Source organism: Equus asinus, chromosome 30 (assembly GCF_041296235.1).
Source record: "Equus asinus isolate D_3611 breed Donkey chromosome 30, EquAss-T2T_v2, whole genome shotgun sequence".
NCBI lineage: Eukaryota > Metazoa > Chordata > Mammalia > Perissodactyla > Equidae > Equus > Equus asinus.
In genome coordinates, this window is record NC_091819.1 from 25,817,101 (window position 1) to 25,831,418 (window position 14,318).

The window sequence follows — 14,318 nt, forward strand, 5'->3', positions numbered from 1 at the left end:
GGAAATTGTCCTAAGGGTATACAGGAAATGGAGAAACAGTCATTGAAGAAAATCTACTGAAACTCAATAGGAACAGTTAAAGTCTGTGGCGTTTGAGCCACGACCCACTCCATTACCAAGTATTATGGAAGCTCTACCCCAGGCATGAGCAGCCAAGAAAACAGGGTCTCTCCCCATATCTCTGTCTATGGCTCTGGTTTTACCTTAGGAGAGGCAGGATGCTGGCATTTCTGATTTCCCCAGTCTCCTGGTGCGGAAGCTCTGTTCCACCTGAGAAGGGCCCTCCAGGGATCACAGTCCACTGTGGAAGTCAGGAAGGCTGTGCATTGTGCGCATTGCACACTGCCCCCACTCAGGAGCAATCAGAGTAAGATACGGGATACCATAAAATGATTCCCCAAACCTCATACAGACTCATTGAAACCAACTGGAAGCTTCACTGATGCAGGAGTCTTAAACACACCTTTGTCCAAACATTGACTGAACAACAGGCTACTTTGACCCAGGGACACTCCTAAGCCACGCTTAAAAATAATTTCAGTCATTCCTGGCAGTTTGGAACTTGTGTGCGTGCACAGGGCTCCATGCTCTTAGAAGCAATTAGAGAAAATCCAAGTTAATAGTTCCTGGCAGAATGTGGGGAAAAAAATCCTGTAAACTCCCTCCAAGGCATGCCCCCACCTCACACAAAATGGTTAAGGGTAAAGCTCTAAGTGGTTAAAGGGACTGAAGCATAATCTTTGACCAATAAATGGCTCATGCCCACCCATGGGTGACTTCTCGGTAACCAAGCTAAAAGATAAGTCCATGAAGGGAGAATGCATGCAGGTACTTCTGATTGGACCTTGCAGCAGAAACAGACTTCACTGAACTAGCCTAGCCAAGTCACTAAACAAATAAACAAGCAAACAGCAAAAGCAATAATTTCTGGGGCAGGGAAGGGGAGGTCAGTATCCAGAGTTGCTGTATATATTATCGGAAATGTCCAGTTTTCAATAATAATAAATACGAGACATACAAAGAAACAAAGAAGCGTGACCTGTATACAGGAGAGCAAATAAACAGGCAATAGAAACGTTACTCAGAGGGGCCCAGATGTTGTACTTAACAGACATAGATGTCGAAGCACCCATTCTAAACAAGAAAACTGTTTCTGAGGAATAAAGGAACGTATGACGATGTCTCATCAAATTGAGAATATCCATAAAGAGAGAGAAATTATTGGGGCTGGCCCTGTGGCCAAGTGGTTAAGTTCGCGCGCTCTGCTGCAGGCGGCCCAGTGTTTCGTTGGTTCGAATCCTGGGCGTGGACATGGCACTGCTCATCAAGCCATGATGAGGCAGCATCCCACATGCCACAACTAGAAGGACCCACAACTAAGAATATACAACTATGTACCGGGGGGCTTTGGGAAGAAAAAGGAAAAAATAAAATCTTTAAAAAAAAAAAAGAAAGAGAGAAATTATTAAAAAATTCTGGAGTTGAAAAGTACAATAACCAAAATGAAAAAAAAAGATCACTGGGTTGTTTAACAGTTGATTTGTAGTGGCAGAAAAACAATCATCAAACTTGAATATAAATCAATAGAGATTAAGTATTCTGATGAACAGAGAGAAAAAAGAAAGAGAAAAGTGTCAGAACCTCAGAAAAATCTGGGATACCATTAAGTAACAAAGGTACATGAAATGTATCAGAAGGAGAGGAGGGAGAAAAAGATGCAAAAAGTATTGGAAATTATAATGGCTGAAAACTTCCCAAATTTGATGAAAAACATTAACATACATGTCTAAGTTCAGTGAACTTCAAGTAGGCAAACACAAAGAGATCCACACCCTGTTAGATATTAGTCAAAATGTGGAAAACCAAAGATAAAAGAAAAAATCTTGAAAGCAGTAAGAGAAAAATAACTCATCGCAGTCAAGGAAACCCTAATAATATTGACAGCAGATTTATCAGAATTAGTGGAGGCCAGAAAGGATGATGTGTTCAAATGCTGAAAGTGAAAGTGATCAACTGAGAATCTTCTGTCTAGCCAAACAATTTTTCATAAATGAAGGTGAAAGAAAGACATTCTCAGATAAACAAAAACTGAGAAAATGTATCGCTGACCGACCCGCCTTTCAAGTAATACTAAAGGGTTGAGGCTGGCCCAGTGACATAGTGGTTAGGTTTGCGTGCTCCATTTTGGTGGCCCAGGGTTCATGGATTCGGACCCTGGGTGCAGACCTACACACTGCTCATCAAGCCATGCTGTGGTGGTGTTCCACATACCAAAAATAAAGGAAGATTGGCACATATATTAGCTCAGAGATAATTTTCCTCAAGCAAAAAGAGGGAGATTGGCAACAGATGTTAGCTCAGGGCTGATCTTCATGACAAAAAAAAAGACTAAAGGGAGTTCTTTAGGCCAAAAGTAAATGATGTGAGACAGTAATTTGAAATTACATGCACACAAAAAAAGAGCATTGGTAAACATAATTCTTATCTACACAAAAGATAACAGAACTGCGTATTTCTTCTTTTTTATTCTTTTGACTGGCTTTAAAAACAACTGCATAAAACAATGTGTATATTGGTAAGCCTATGACAAACAGAAATGTAATACATTTGAGAATAATGGCAGAAAGGAGACTGGTAGAAACAAAGCTGTATTAGAGTAAGGAAATGACACCATATAGTAATTCAAATCTACAGGAAGAAATGAAGAGAACAATAAAGGGTAAATAAGGTTAAAATAAAAAACTATATAAATATAGATTTCTCTCCTTTCCTCTGTCAACTTCTTTAAAAGACATGAGATTATATAAATTAATCATTATAACAGTTTCTACTGTATATATATATCACAGACACAGTCTGTATAACAGAATAGCACAAAAAGGTGGGAAGTAAATGGAACTATAGAGGAATAAAGTTTCCATATTTCTGGAATTAAGTCAGTGTAAATCCAAACTAGATTCTGATAAATTAAGATTATTGTAAGCCCTAGAGCCACCACTAAGAAAACTCGAATATAAAATAAAATCACTAAAGGAAGTAAATATCCACTTAATCCATTTAATATCCATCCAATACAAAAGAAGGCAATAAATGAGGAAGAGAGGAACAAAAAAGACATGAGATATACAAAAAACAAACAGAAAAATAGCAGATGTAAATTCAATCATATCTATAACATTAAATATGGATAGATTAAAAAATCCATTCAAAAGGTAGATATTGTCAGATTGGATTAAAAAAAATCTATATATTGTATTACAAGAGAGACACTTTAGATTCAAAGATGTAAATAGGTTGAAAGTAAAAAGAACAACCTTAAACAACCATAAAAGAGCTAGAGTAGCTATACCGATATCAGGCTAAATAGACTTTAAAACAATGCTACTAGAGATAAAGAGGGACATTCTATAATAATAAAAGGGTCAGTCTACCAGGAAGATACAACAATTATACACATACATGCACCTAACAGCAGTGTCCTGAAATACATGAAAGAAAAACTGACAAAGGGAGAAATCAATATTTGAACACTTCAGTAGCCCACTTTCAATAATGGATGGAACAGTTGAGCAAAAAGTCAACAAGGAAATAGAAGACTTGAACAATAGTATAAACAAACTAGATTTACTAGACATCTGTGGAACACTCCACCCAACAGCAGCAGGATACACACACTTCGTGAGCACACATGGAACATTCTGTAGGATGGACCCTACCCTAGGCCACAAAACAAGCCTTAATACATTTGAGGAAATTTAAGACTTAATAAATTGAACACTATCAAAAAACAAAGTATTTGTTTTTTTGAAAGTTGTCAAAGTTTTCTGATCATAATGGAATTGAATTAGAAATCAATAACAAGAGAATTTGGGAAATTTAGAGATGTGTATATGTTTAACAACATACTCCTAAATAGCAAATGGTTCAAAGAAGAAATCACAAGAAAAACTAGAAAATACTTTGAAATGAATATAAATGAAATCACAACATACTAAAACTTATGGCCTGCAACTAAGTCAGTGCTCAGAAAAATTTATAGTTGTAAATACCTGTATTAAAAGAAAAAAATATCTGAAATCAATAATCTAACTTTCTGCCTGAAGAAACTAAAAAGAAAAAATCAAACTAAACCCAAAGCAAGTAGAAAGAAGGAAATAGTAAACACTTGAGTAGAAATAAATGAAATAGAGAATAGACAAACAATAGAGAAAATCAGTGAAATCAAAAGTTGGTTCTCTGAGAAGGTTAACAACGCTGACAGACTTTTAGCTAGACTGAAGAAAAGAGACCAAGAAAAAGAGAGGAAGATTCAGATTACTAAAATGAAGAACAAAAGAAGAGACATCACTACTGACTTTATGGTAATAAAAAAGGCTGAGTACTATGAACAATTAGGTGACAGCAAATTATATGACTTAGATGAAATGGACACATTCTTAGAAAAATTGAGTCAAGAAGAAATAGAAAATCTGAATAGGCCTATAAAAAGTAAAGTGACTTCATTAATCGTAGTGATAATAGTAATAACTACCCACAAAGAAAAGCCCTGTCCCGATGGCTTCACTGGTGAATTGTACCAAACATCCAAAGAGAATGACCACTAATCATTCACAAACTCTTCCAAAAAATAGAATAGGAGGGAACATATCCCATCTCATTCTGTGAGGTGTCCTTGCTATCAAAACCAGACAAACTTCACAAGACGAGGAAGCTACAGACCAATATCCTTTTTGAATATAGAGACATAAATTCTCACCAAATACTGTCAAACCGAACTCAACAACACGTACAAAGGATTATCCACCATGGCCAAATGGGATTTATCCTGGGAAGGCAAGCTTTCATAGATGAAAATCAATTAATGTAATACACAATAAAGTAAAGGAACAAAGTCATATGAATATCTCAATAGATGCAGAAAGAACATTTGACAAAATCCTACACCCTTTTGTAATAAAAATACCCCACAAACTGGGAATAGAAGTGCGCTTCTTCAGCCTGACAGAGCATCTGTCAAAATGTACAGCTCACGTCAAAGACTGAATGCGTTTCCCCAAGATCAGGAGGAGGACAAAGTTGTCTGTTCTCACCACTCTGTTTAACAATATGCTGGAGGTTCTAGTTGGGGCAATTAGGCAAGAAAAAGAAAGAAATGGCATCTAGATTGGAAGGGAAGAAGTAATACTGTCTTTCTTTGCAGATGACATGGTCTCGTGTATAAAAACCTCCTGAAGAACCTACTAGAAAAACTATGAGAACTAGTACAGGAATTCAGTGAGGTTGCATAAGATAGCAATATGCAAAAAAGTGTATTTCTAGCTACTAGCAGTTAACATTGTGAAAATGCAATTAGGGAAACAATTCCCTTTGCAACAGCATCAGAAAAAAATACTTGGGTGTAAATTTAACAAAAGAAGTGCAAGACTTACAATGAAAACTAGAAGACGTCGACGGAAGTTAAGGAAGATCTAAATAAATGGAACAATATGCCACGTTCGTAGGTTGGAAGACTTAGTGTTGTTGAGACTCACCCAGCTATCCTGCAGATTCAACATGATCTCTAGCAACATCCCAACTACCTAGTTTTTTTTTTTTTTCCTGAATTGAGAAGCTGATCTAGAAAATTCTTATGAAAATGCAAGGGGCCCAGGATAATCAAAGCAGTCTAGAAAAAGGATAAAGTTGGAGGACTCTCACTTTTTCAAAGTTATTACAAAGATACAGTAATTAAGACAGTGTGGTACTGGCATATAGTCAGTGGAATAGAATTAAGAGTCCAGAAATAAATCCTTACGTTAAGTTTTATTGATTTTTCACAGTGGTGCCAAGACATTTCAAGGGCAAAGGAAAAGTCTTTTCAACAAATGGTGCTGAGACGACTGGATATCCGCATGCAAAAAGGCGAATTTGTACCTCTACCTCATATTGTGAGCAGAAGTTAACTCAGAATGGATCAGAGACTTAAATGTAAGAGCTAAAACTATAAAACTCAGAAGAAAACATGACTAAATCTTCGTGACCTTGGATTAGGCAGTGGTTTCTTAGCTATGATTCCAAAAGCATCTTTGACAAAAAAAAAAAAAGATAGGTTGGACAACATCAAGATGAACAATATTTGTGCTGTGAACAATACTATCAAGAAAATAAAAGACCCGCAAAATGGAAGAAAATATTTTCAAATCATATGTCTAATTAGGGGCTAATATCCTGAATATATAATAAACTCCTACAACTCAACAACAATGACAACAAAACAGCCTGACTGAAAGATGTGCAAAGAATACAAATAGACATTTTTCAAAAGAAGATATACCACTGGCCAATAAGTACCTGAAAGGATGTTTAACGTCATTAGCATTAGGGAAATGAAAATCAAAAGCACAATGTCCACCACTTCAAATGTACCAGGGTGGCTATTATCAAAAGGAAAGACGATAACAGGTGTGATGAGGATGGGAAGAAATTGGAGCTCTTACGCACTGCTGGCAAGAATGAAAACATGGTGCAGCCACGTGGCTTTCAATAAGAATTCCAAGTCTTCATCTGTTTATTCTTTTGTTTACCAGTAAAGATCTATTTTTCATAGGAGAAAATAAGTATTTTCCTGGTAGCTCTAATTGTCCATAGAATAATCATGATATCAGATTATAATTTTCTGGATAAATAGTATCTTTTCAAGCTCAAAAAACTTTTAAGATACCTTACCCCCCCCCCCAAATATATCAGCAAAGTGTAAGCTATTTTTAACTTACAGAACAATATAGTCTTATAGGCAAGAGTCCATGAACCTCTGAAGGAGAAATTTATATCTTTTCTCTTTGCTTTTGATGAAGAGACGAAATATATATAGACTGATTTTTCTCTTTAGGAATATGGGCCTTGGGAATATAGTTAAAACCCTTTAGAAAACCCACTAGCGTTCAGGTAATGCTCTTAGACAGAGTCACCAGAACCCCCCAGAGGACAGACTGGCTGTCAAAGCTTTGAAGAGTTTTTCTTGCCTCAAGTCCTCATGTATGAAGGAGGATTGAAAGCAAAATCTAAGGACCTCTGTGTTTTTAATGTCCATGTTGAACAGACATCCGTGGCAGAGGAGATTTGCATGACTGAATCTACATTGAAGTGCATAAATTAAAATTGGCCCCTGCCGGCGCTCCTCAGCTCTCGCCCTTCTGTCATATACAGAGATGCGTGTTGTTGATGCTCTCTTAGGAGGAATGAAGACAACATTGTTGATTTCTTGGTAACATAGTTAATGATGCCTCCGTAGAAGAAGCAGGACTTAATTTGCTGCTAATAATGGTACCATTGTACTATTTATATGTGTTTAGCCTCAAAACAAATAAAAATGACTTAAGTTTGGTGGTTATAGTGAATTGTTTGATATGAGATTATGCCAGGATTAGAAGTGAATGACATGCCTCTCCCTTCATAATTGACAAATTTTAACTAGGGTAGGAAAAGTGACTTAAAAATACCAAGTTTTAGAAAACAGTTTAAGAAACTCGAATATAAATCTGCTACCTAAACTTAGTGGGGAAGAAAATGAGAGTAGTATGAATGACCTTGAAATGAGAACAGAGAGAGCTGAGGTCAGCTGAGGCTTTGCAGGGTATTCACACATCTTCTTTTCTCATTTTTTTCTGTATAGCCGTAAAACTCATTGTGTTTTGAGATGAATGTTAGCAGGAGTGTAGGCAAGGTTTTTCTTTAATGGATCCATATTGCAGTCTTTATGTGTGGTTTTGTGTATTTACGTGGATTCTAATGTTGTCGTTAAAACTTTTCACCAAACATAAACAGGTCATTCTTTATACTTTCTTAGCTCCAAGTATAATACCGAATAACTTTTTTTAAATTCTTGCCTATATAATGTTTTTGGTGTTTTCACTTGTGGCCCCTTTTGTATACTTTAATCAATTACTGTTATAAGTAAAGCTTCTCACAGTTAGGATGGAATTTTTCTTGCTTTTTTCTGGTGCCAAAAAATGAAGCTAGCGTGTTCTTCAAGCACCACTAGAAGCTAGAATTTGAATTGAGATCCACTTGAAGCTGCGTGCTTTTTAAATTATCAGCCATTCTTTTATGGCCTAGATCAGCACAGTGCTCCATAAAAATTGGCTTTGAGCTAGTCTCCGTCCTTTGAACTGGCAAGGAAAGACAAAGTAACATTTTTTTATTTTGAAAGTTAGGTTGCAGTGTTCCCCTGGCGATGCCAGACAGACTTGGCTGTTTTATTCTAAGTAAAAACTTTCGTATTGCAGCAATGCCAAGCTGCCTTTTGAATCTTGCCACACAGGAAGCAGGTAGATAGACAGTACTTTCGTATTCAAAAAAAAGAAGAAAAATTCTCGTTAGACTGTCTTTTTGCATTCCACATTGTCTTCCAAAAAATCAAACAATGCAGTGCAGCCAAATATAAGACCAAAACAAATTTCCCCTCTTAAAAAGATTAGAAATATTTCCCCTTTTTTCTACCAAGTATGGATAAAGCTTGATTTTATTTCAAAATCTGATCATCATAACATGAACACGAAGAAAATAATCAAGGCAAGGTGGTTCCAGTTTATTCTGAATGTTTTGGTGATGCAAAAAATTAAACAGGAAGGGAACTGGTGTTAGTGTAAAATATACAGTTTAAAAGCAAATGATACTATACTGGTTAAATTAGAATAGTATAAATAATTAGGAGGAAGAACACAGCGTCTGAATGGAGAGTTGAAGACATGGAAGTTTGAGACCCTGAGCCGTCTAACGCAGAGTGATGTCTGAGGGGCTCCAAGTGGTTACAATGATGGCTTGAAATAATAAGTAGGTTTTGAACTGCGTTGACAGTTTGCATTTTCAAACTTCAAGACTCTTATGTTGAGAGGTTTTCTACCTAAACAGAGTAAAGCCTCGTGTGAGGTGATCCTTTTTTGTGTTAATGTTTCAACAAATGTCTTCAAGGACCAGAAATAGTGGTTAGGAATAAATCCTCTTGTCAAATTTTTCAGGTCTTTATTCTTCTTCTGAATTTCTCCCTTTTAAAAAATTGCCCTCTTCTCTGAAGCATTTCTAGGTGCCTCTTGAACTCATTTATCCCCATTGATGGGTTTTCTTCCTGGTAACATGTTCCAGATGTTTTCTTCCCCTCTTCAGGCAATATTAGTCCCTAGATCTTGTATTTACCCTGAGTATCCTCACGTTTATGTTACTGAGTCTCTTCCATTTTCTCCTCTTTTACCTAATTTCAAATCATCCAACACTCTGGAATAAAAACCTACTTTAGAAACTTTTTCCATGTATTTATAAACTTCTTTTTAGCCAGGCCACATCAGCTTCTAATGTTTCTAAGAGGAATGAGTTCAACTATCTTAACTGTCCTTAAAATTTCACATTGTCCAAGAATCTGTACTCTTTTCTATATTCCATGTTGGGATAGAATTAACGTTTCGTGTATTGTGACCAATATTGCATGCAGAATTATAGAAAGAATATTTAACACATGACTCATACCAAACAGTAATTTGTTTGTTTTTAGTTTGCCCTCTTTTTTTCTTAATCCAGCTTAATAAGACATGTTTGCTGTTCTTGAGGTTACTAATCTGATCTCACAGATTTCACTGCCCTGTTTTAATAGCCATACCATTCCTCCCTCGTAATAGTCTACTATACATTTTTTTCCACTGGGCCACCCAGGACTAACATGGAATCTGTCATTGTCACCACTGTCTTTCTTACTCATTTTACCATGTTCTTGTTGTTTTGCTCACATATTTATTTTATCTTTCCTGTGTGTTTACCTACACCAATATTGTATTTTTAAAATGTAATCTGTTGTAAATTTTCAGTGGTTTATGTATTGCCCATGCCTTTTTAATTAATTCAACTTTCACAGGCACTTAATAAACTCAAGTTTTTAGGACACTACTGAGAATGGGTCTATCTTCTTTTTAAGTTTCTTTCTCAAAGCCTGTGAAACCATTTCTCTTGCTAAGATTGTTTAATTGATTTTTTTAACCACACGGAAGTCATTTGAAGGGATTAACATTGTCTTTATGAAGACTCATGCTGAGATTCACAGAAAAGTTGACATTTGAAAAGATGTTACTTATACTGAAAAATGAAGTTTCCTTAAGGGAATAGGACCCGGACTCCCTTACTGTTTAGGGTTAAAACTGGACTATCATGTCCCTCCTCTTTCTGTATTTTCATGCAAAGAACCAGAAGCAAGGGGCAGATCTTCAGAAACATTGCACACCGATTTCCTCCCCACCTTGACAAGCGAAGTGGGCCATTCCAATGATCTGGAAACTTTGGAACTGGGCTCCTAACAACTGTTTCTCTTCCTCCTGATGCAGCCTAAGTATTTCACAGTTTCTTTAAAGTCTAGGGTGTATGCAGGGCAGCCTTCCAGATGGGTGAAAGAGATGTGGGTACCATCTGAAAGAGATGTGAGTAGGGATAGAAATGTACAGTGCATGACACCATGGTTTTCCTGGATCCTTTTTATCGATAAGGCACTTTTTAACTAATTCATAGCCGTGGTAATCAATGCATTCTTCTTTACCCATGCCAGTCAGACTATCTTTTAGCCCTTAGTATCAGCTGGTTTTTCTAGGGGGACAAAGCGATAGGAAAAAAAAAAGGCAGAAAAAATTCGAGCAAATTATTGAATTTTTTTTGCATTAACAACCTCCTCAGGTGACATTCATGCCCCCTACCCTCGCCATGATTCTTACCTTCTTCCCGAGGACCCCTGAAAAGAGGAGGAAAAGGTGAGGAGGGCCACAGAAATTTTACACACTGGGCAGAACTTCTGTCGGAGAAGATATGAAGGGTATAGAGAACTTCCAGAAAAGGGAAAACTCATTGTAGAAGAAAGGGAAAGAGGCCTTGGAAGGGTGAGTGCTCTTGAGCATTGTATGTGAAGATGCCCGTTTGTGTCTCTTTAAGCCCAAATCCAGTCTGAGTTTGCATGTCCATTTCTTTCCGACCACGAAGAGACATATGTCATGCTTGTCATAATTGTAATGTTGGACAATAATCATGTGACTTCTACTCTAGGAGATGAGTGAAAGCTTTCTGTCGTTACCAAAAAGATCTGTGTGTATCCATCTCTTCACAGATTAGAACTAGAAAACTGTGTCGAATCAGATGAGAATTGTTTCTGTATTCCCTGTGACCTTTCTGAGGAAAGAAGCATTTTTCTGTTCTTTACTCGCTAGCTTCCTGACCTTATTTTCCCAGTCATGTTTTATGAAACCAATTATACAAACTTAAATCATTCTCTTTTCTGTCTCTACTTTAGTTACTGGTTTTCTGGCTTCCAGTTCAAAAATTGGAAAGGGAGAAAAAGAGGAAGTCTGAGATATTGCAATAAATCAAGAATGACTCCTTACCGTCCCAGGGTGTCTCCACACACAAGTTAAGAAAGAGAGCCTGATGTCATGCTTGCGTGATTAAACAGAGGGACTTCCAGGCCAAGATATGAGTCGGAGATGAAGTTAGAGTATTTGTCAAACTGCTGTGATACTCTCTTCCTTTTCTTTTAAAAGCCTCTTTTCATTTAGATTAGTTACTGATTTGTTGAATACGTAATCTTGCATCAGTGAACCTCAAGATTTTCCTGTCTTCAGGTGGTAGAGGTCAACTGCTGCCTTTGGGAATAAGGATCCATCTCTACTCTCATCCCCTTCCCCAGTATCAAAGTTGGGACGGCAGAAACAATTCCACTCAGAGAGTCTGGTAACTTATACATTAGTCACTCCTAATTATTCATATGCTTTTTTTTTAAGTGTCTATAATTTTTTAATACTTGAGGTTATTAATATCTATTATGTTATGCATGAGGTTCTCCCCCATGCCCCCCGGGAGACTGTCTTTAGTATAGAATTAGCTTGTGCTCGTAGTGGGATGGACGTAAAGGATGTAAGTTCATGATTCATGCTGAAGCACATTGAGCCCATGAGTGATGTGCTGTGAAAGTTAGGCATGAGATTCTGTTGAGAATTACAGCTTTTTTGCATGGCTTCGGTTCTTTGCACTCACTCAGTTCCATTGGTAGAAGAGTGATTTCCTTTCAGGCACTTACTGAAAATGGATTTCTCTCTCCCCTCACCAGCACCATCCATTCTCTTTAGAATGGAAGGTTCTAGCTTCCGGAAGTCTAGCCAGGCCTTTAACTGCATACTCCAGGCCCCTAACACAATAAGATACTTCCTGGATGGGTCCATTACCAGCCTCATAGGTGATATGTTTCCTGATCATTAGACTTTTTGAAAAGGCCATACATGAACGAACCTGTTCTAGAGGTTTCTTCAGGGGTTTCGTTTTCCTCTTGTTTGCTAGTTTAGGCTTAGCTTTTCACGGAAGTGTCTTGAGAAGTTAAAAGTGACCCTTCCCTTCCATGTCTTCAGCAGATTCCGCATTGCTTTCACCAAGAGTAGCTAAAGGTAGGAGGGATGTGATCTTTTAGACAAATGGGACCAGTTGTGGAAGGAGCTAGGATTTGGATCTTGGCTTCTCAGGTTATGTTTCTACCTCTTGTCTCATAAAACAACAAAATGACTTGAAGGCTGGGGTAACAATTCTGTTTTGTAGCAGTTAATCCATTTATTTGACTGCTGATGGTTTCTATTGATGATTCTTGAGCAGATAATTAACAGGTATAGTCAGATGAGTTGCCACCAACTTAGAAAAATGTCCAGGGATCTTTACAGGAGCCACTCCTTATTGTTCAGGTCATTCTTGGCTCAGCTGTGCACATCTGCTGCTGGTGCCCCTGGCTCACCTCTTTGCACAGACCATGTGATTTTATGCATCCGGGTCTTGCCCATTATCAGTTTCCTGCCCTGGGGAATTGTTATTATGCATTTTGCTTATCACTCTATATTTTTGGTATCTTTCTGTTCTCCAGATTTTTAGAAATAGACTAATTTAAATACCCTAGCTGACCTTTTTATCTTGGGATGGAATCACTTAAAGACTAGGACACATGGCTTCCCCTCAGATTGAGCCATTGTATAGAGACATAAGGAAATTTCATAGGAGGAGTAAGATAACCAGAGGTCCCAGGTGGCATTAATTCACTACATGACTATTTATTGAATAGTAAGTGTGTGCAAAGCACTCAGCTTAGTACTTTAGCTTTGTGGGCTAGGTTGGGGAGACTGCAGAATAAGACAGAACTTTGAGAGAAGGTCATAGTTGAGTTAGACATATACAATTCCAGAGGACACTTGAGTCTTTGCCTTCTTGCTGCTCTAAACTCCAGGGAGTAATGCCAAGCTGGGAGAAATAAATTTTAGTAATCCCAAATAGCATGTGATTCTAAAATTGCTTTTATTTGACTTTTGAATGAATGTTTTAAAAAAGATGATTTGCTTCCTCATTATTTTAATCTGACTTAGTTTGTCTTCTATGAACATAATACCCACAGATTCTAGGAGTGGCACAGCGTGAACTGGCTGGAAAAATCCAATCCCGAAATAAGTATTTGGTAGTAGTACTTTTCAAGGATGCTTGTATACTTACAGACCATTCAAAATTACTTTTAATCAGACATCTTTATGCAGCTGACTATAGTGTTGACCTGATTTAGCTATCCGTTAGAAATTTATTCAATGGTTATATTTATAGATACTAAAATATGTCTAATGCTGTGTATTCCTATATCCACCGCTTCTAAATGCTCAGCCAATGGTCATGGGTAAGGGAATTAAAACTGATTTGGTGAATATCTAACTTCATTAGCATGTCTGTCCTCCATATGTGTGTGTCTCTAGACATGGTATTAGACACCATTGACGTGTGGAACAGCTTTCTAAAACATTCAACTGGTTTATAGGCTCCTGGGTGACTTATTTAACCTTGTGGTTTTGTTCTAAGATATTTAAGAATTTTATCACAACTATATAAATCTTTAAGAAAGTTATTAAAAAGTATGAAGTTTTATTTGTTCGTTAGTTAGTCTACCAAAGTTCCAAACCAATACAAATACCACAGAAAACTATTTGGTAGTAAATACTAAAATTCATCACATATATACTGTGACCCAGTAGGTTTGCTCCTGTGTGTGTATATCCAAGAGAAATGAGTTCATATGTCCATGAAAATACATGAATAAGAATGCTTATAGTATCACTATTTGTAATAGCCCTAAACTGAAAACCTTGCAAATATCCGTCAACATTAGAATGGAAGAAGAAATTGTGGTATAACTATACAATGAAATAGTATACAACAATGAAAAATAATAATCTACCGTTAAACTCAACAACATTGATGGATTTCATAAATAAAAGCCTTATATAAACAGTGTGCTTCCATTTATA

General features: G+C 37.0%; 1 protein-coding gene across 3 annotated transcripts in view; it reads left to right on the forward strand.

Moving 5' to 3' along the window:
- Window positions 1-14,318, forward strand: part of FMN2 (formin 2) — a 345,907-nt gene that overhangs the window by 119,985 nt on the left and 211,604 nt on the right. The gene's annotated exons all lie outside the window — the stretch shown is intronic.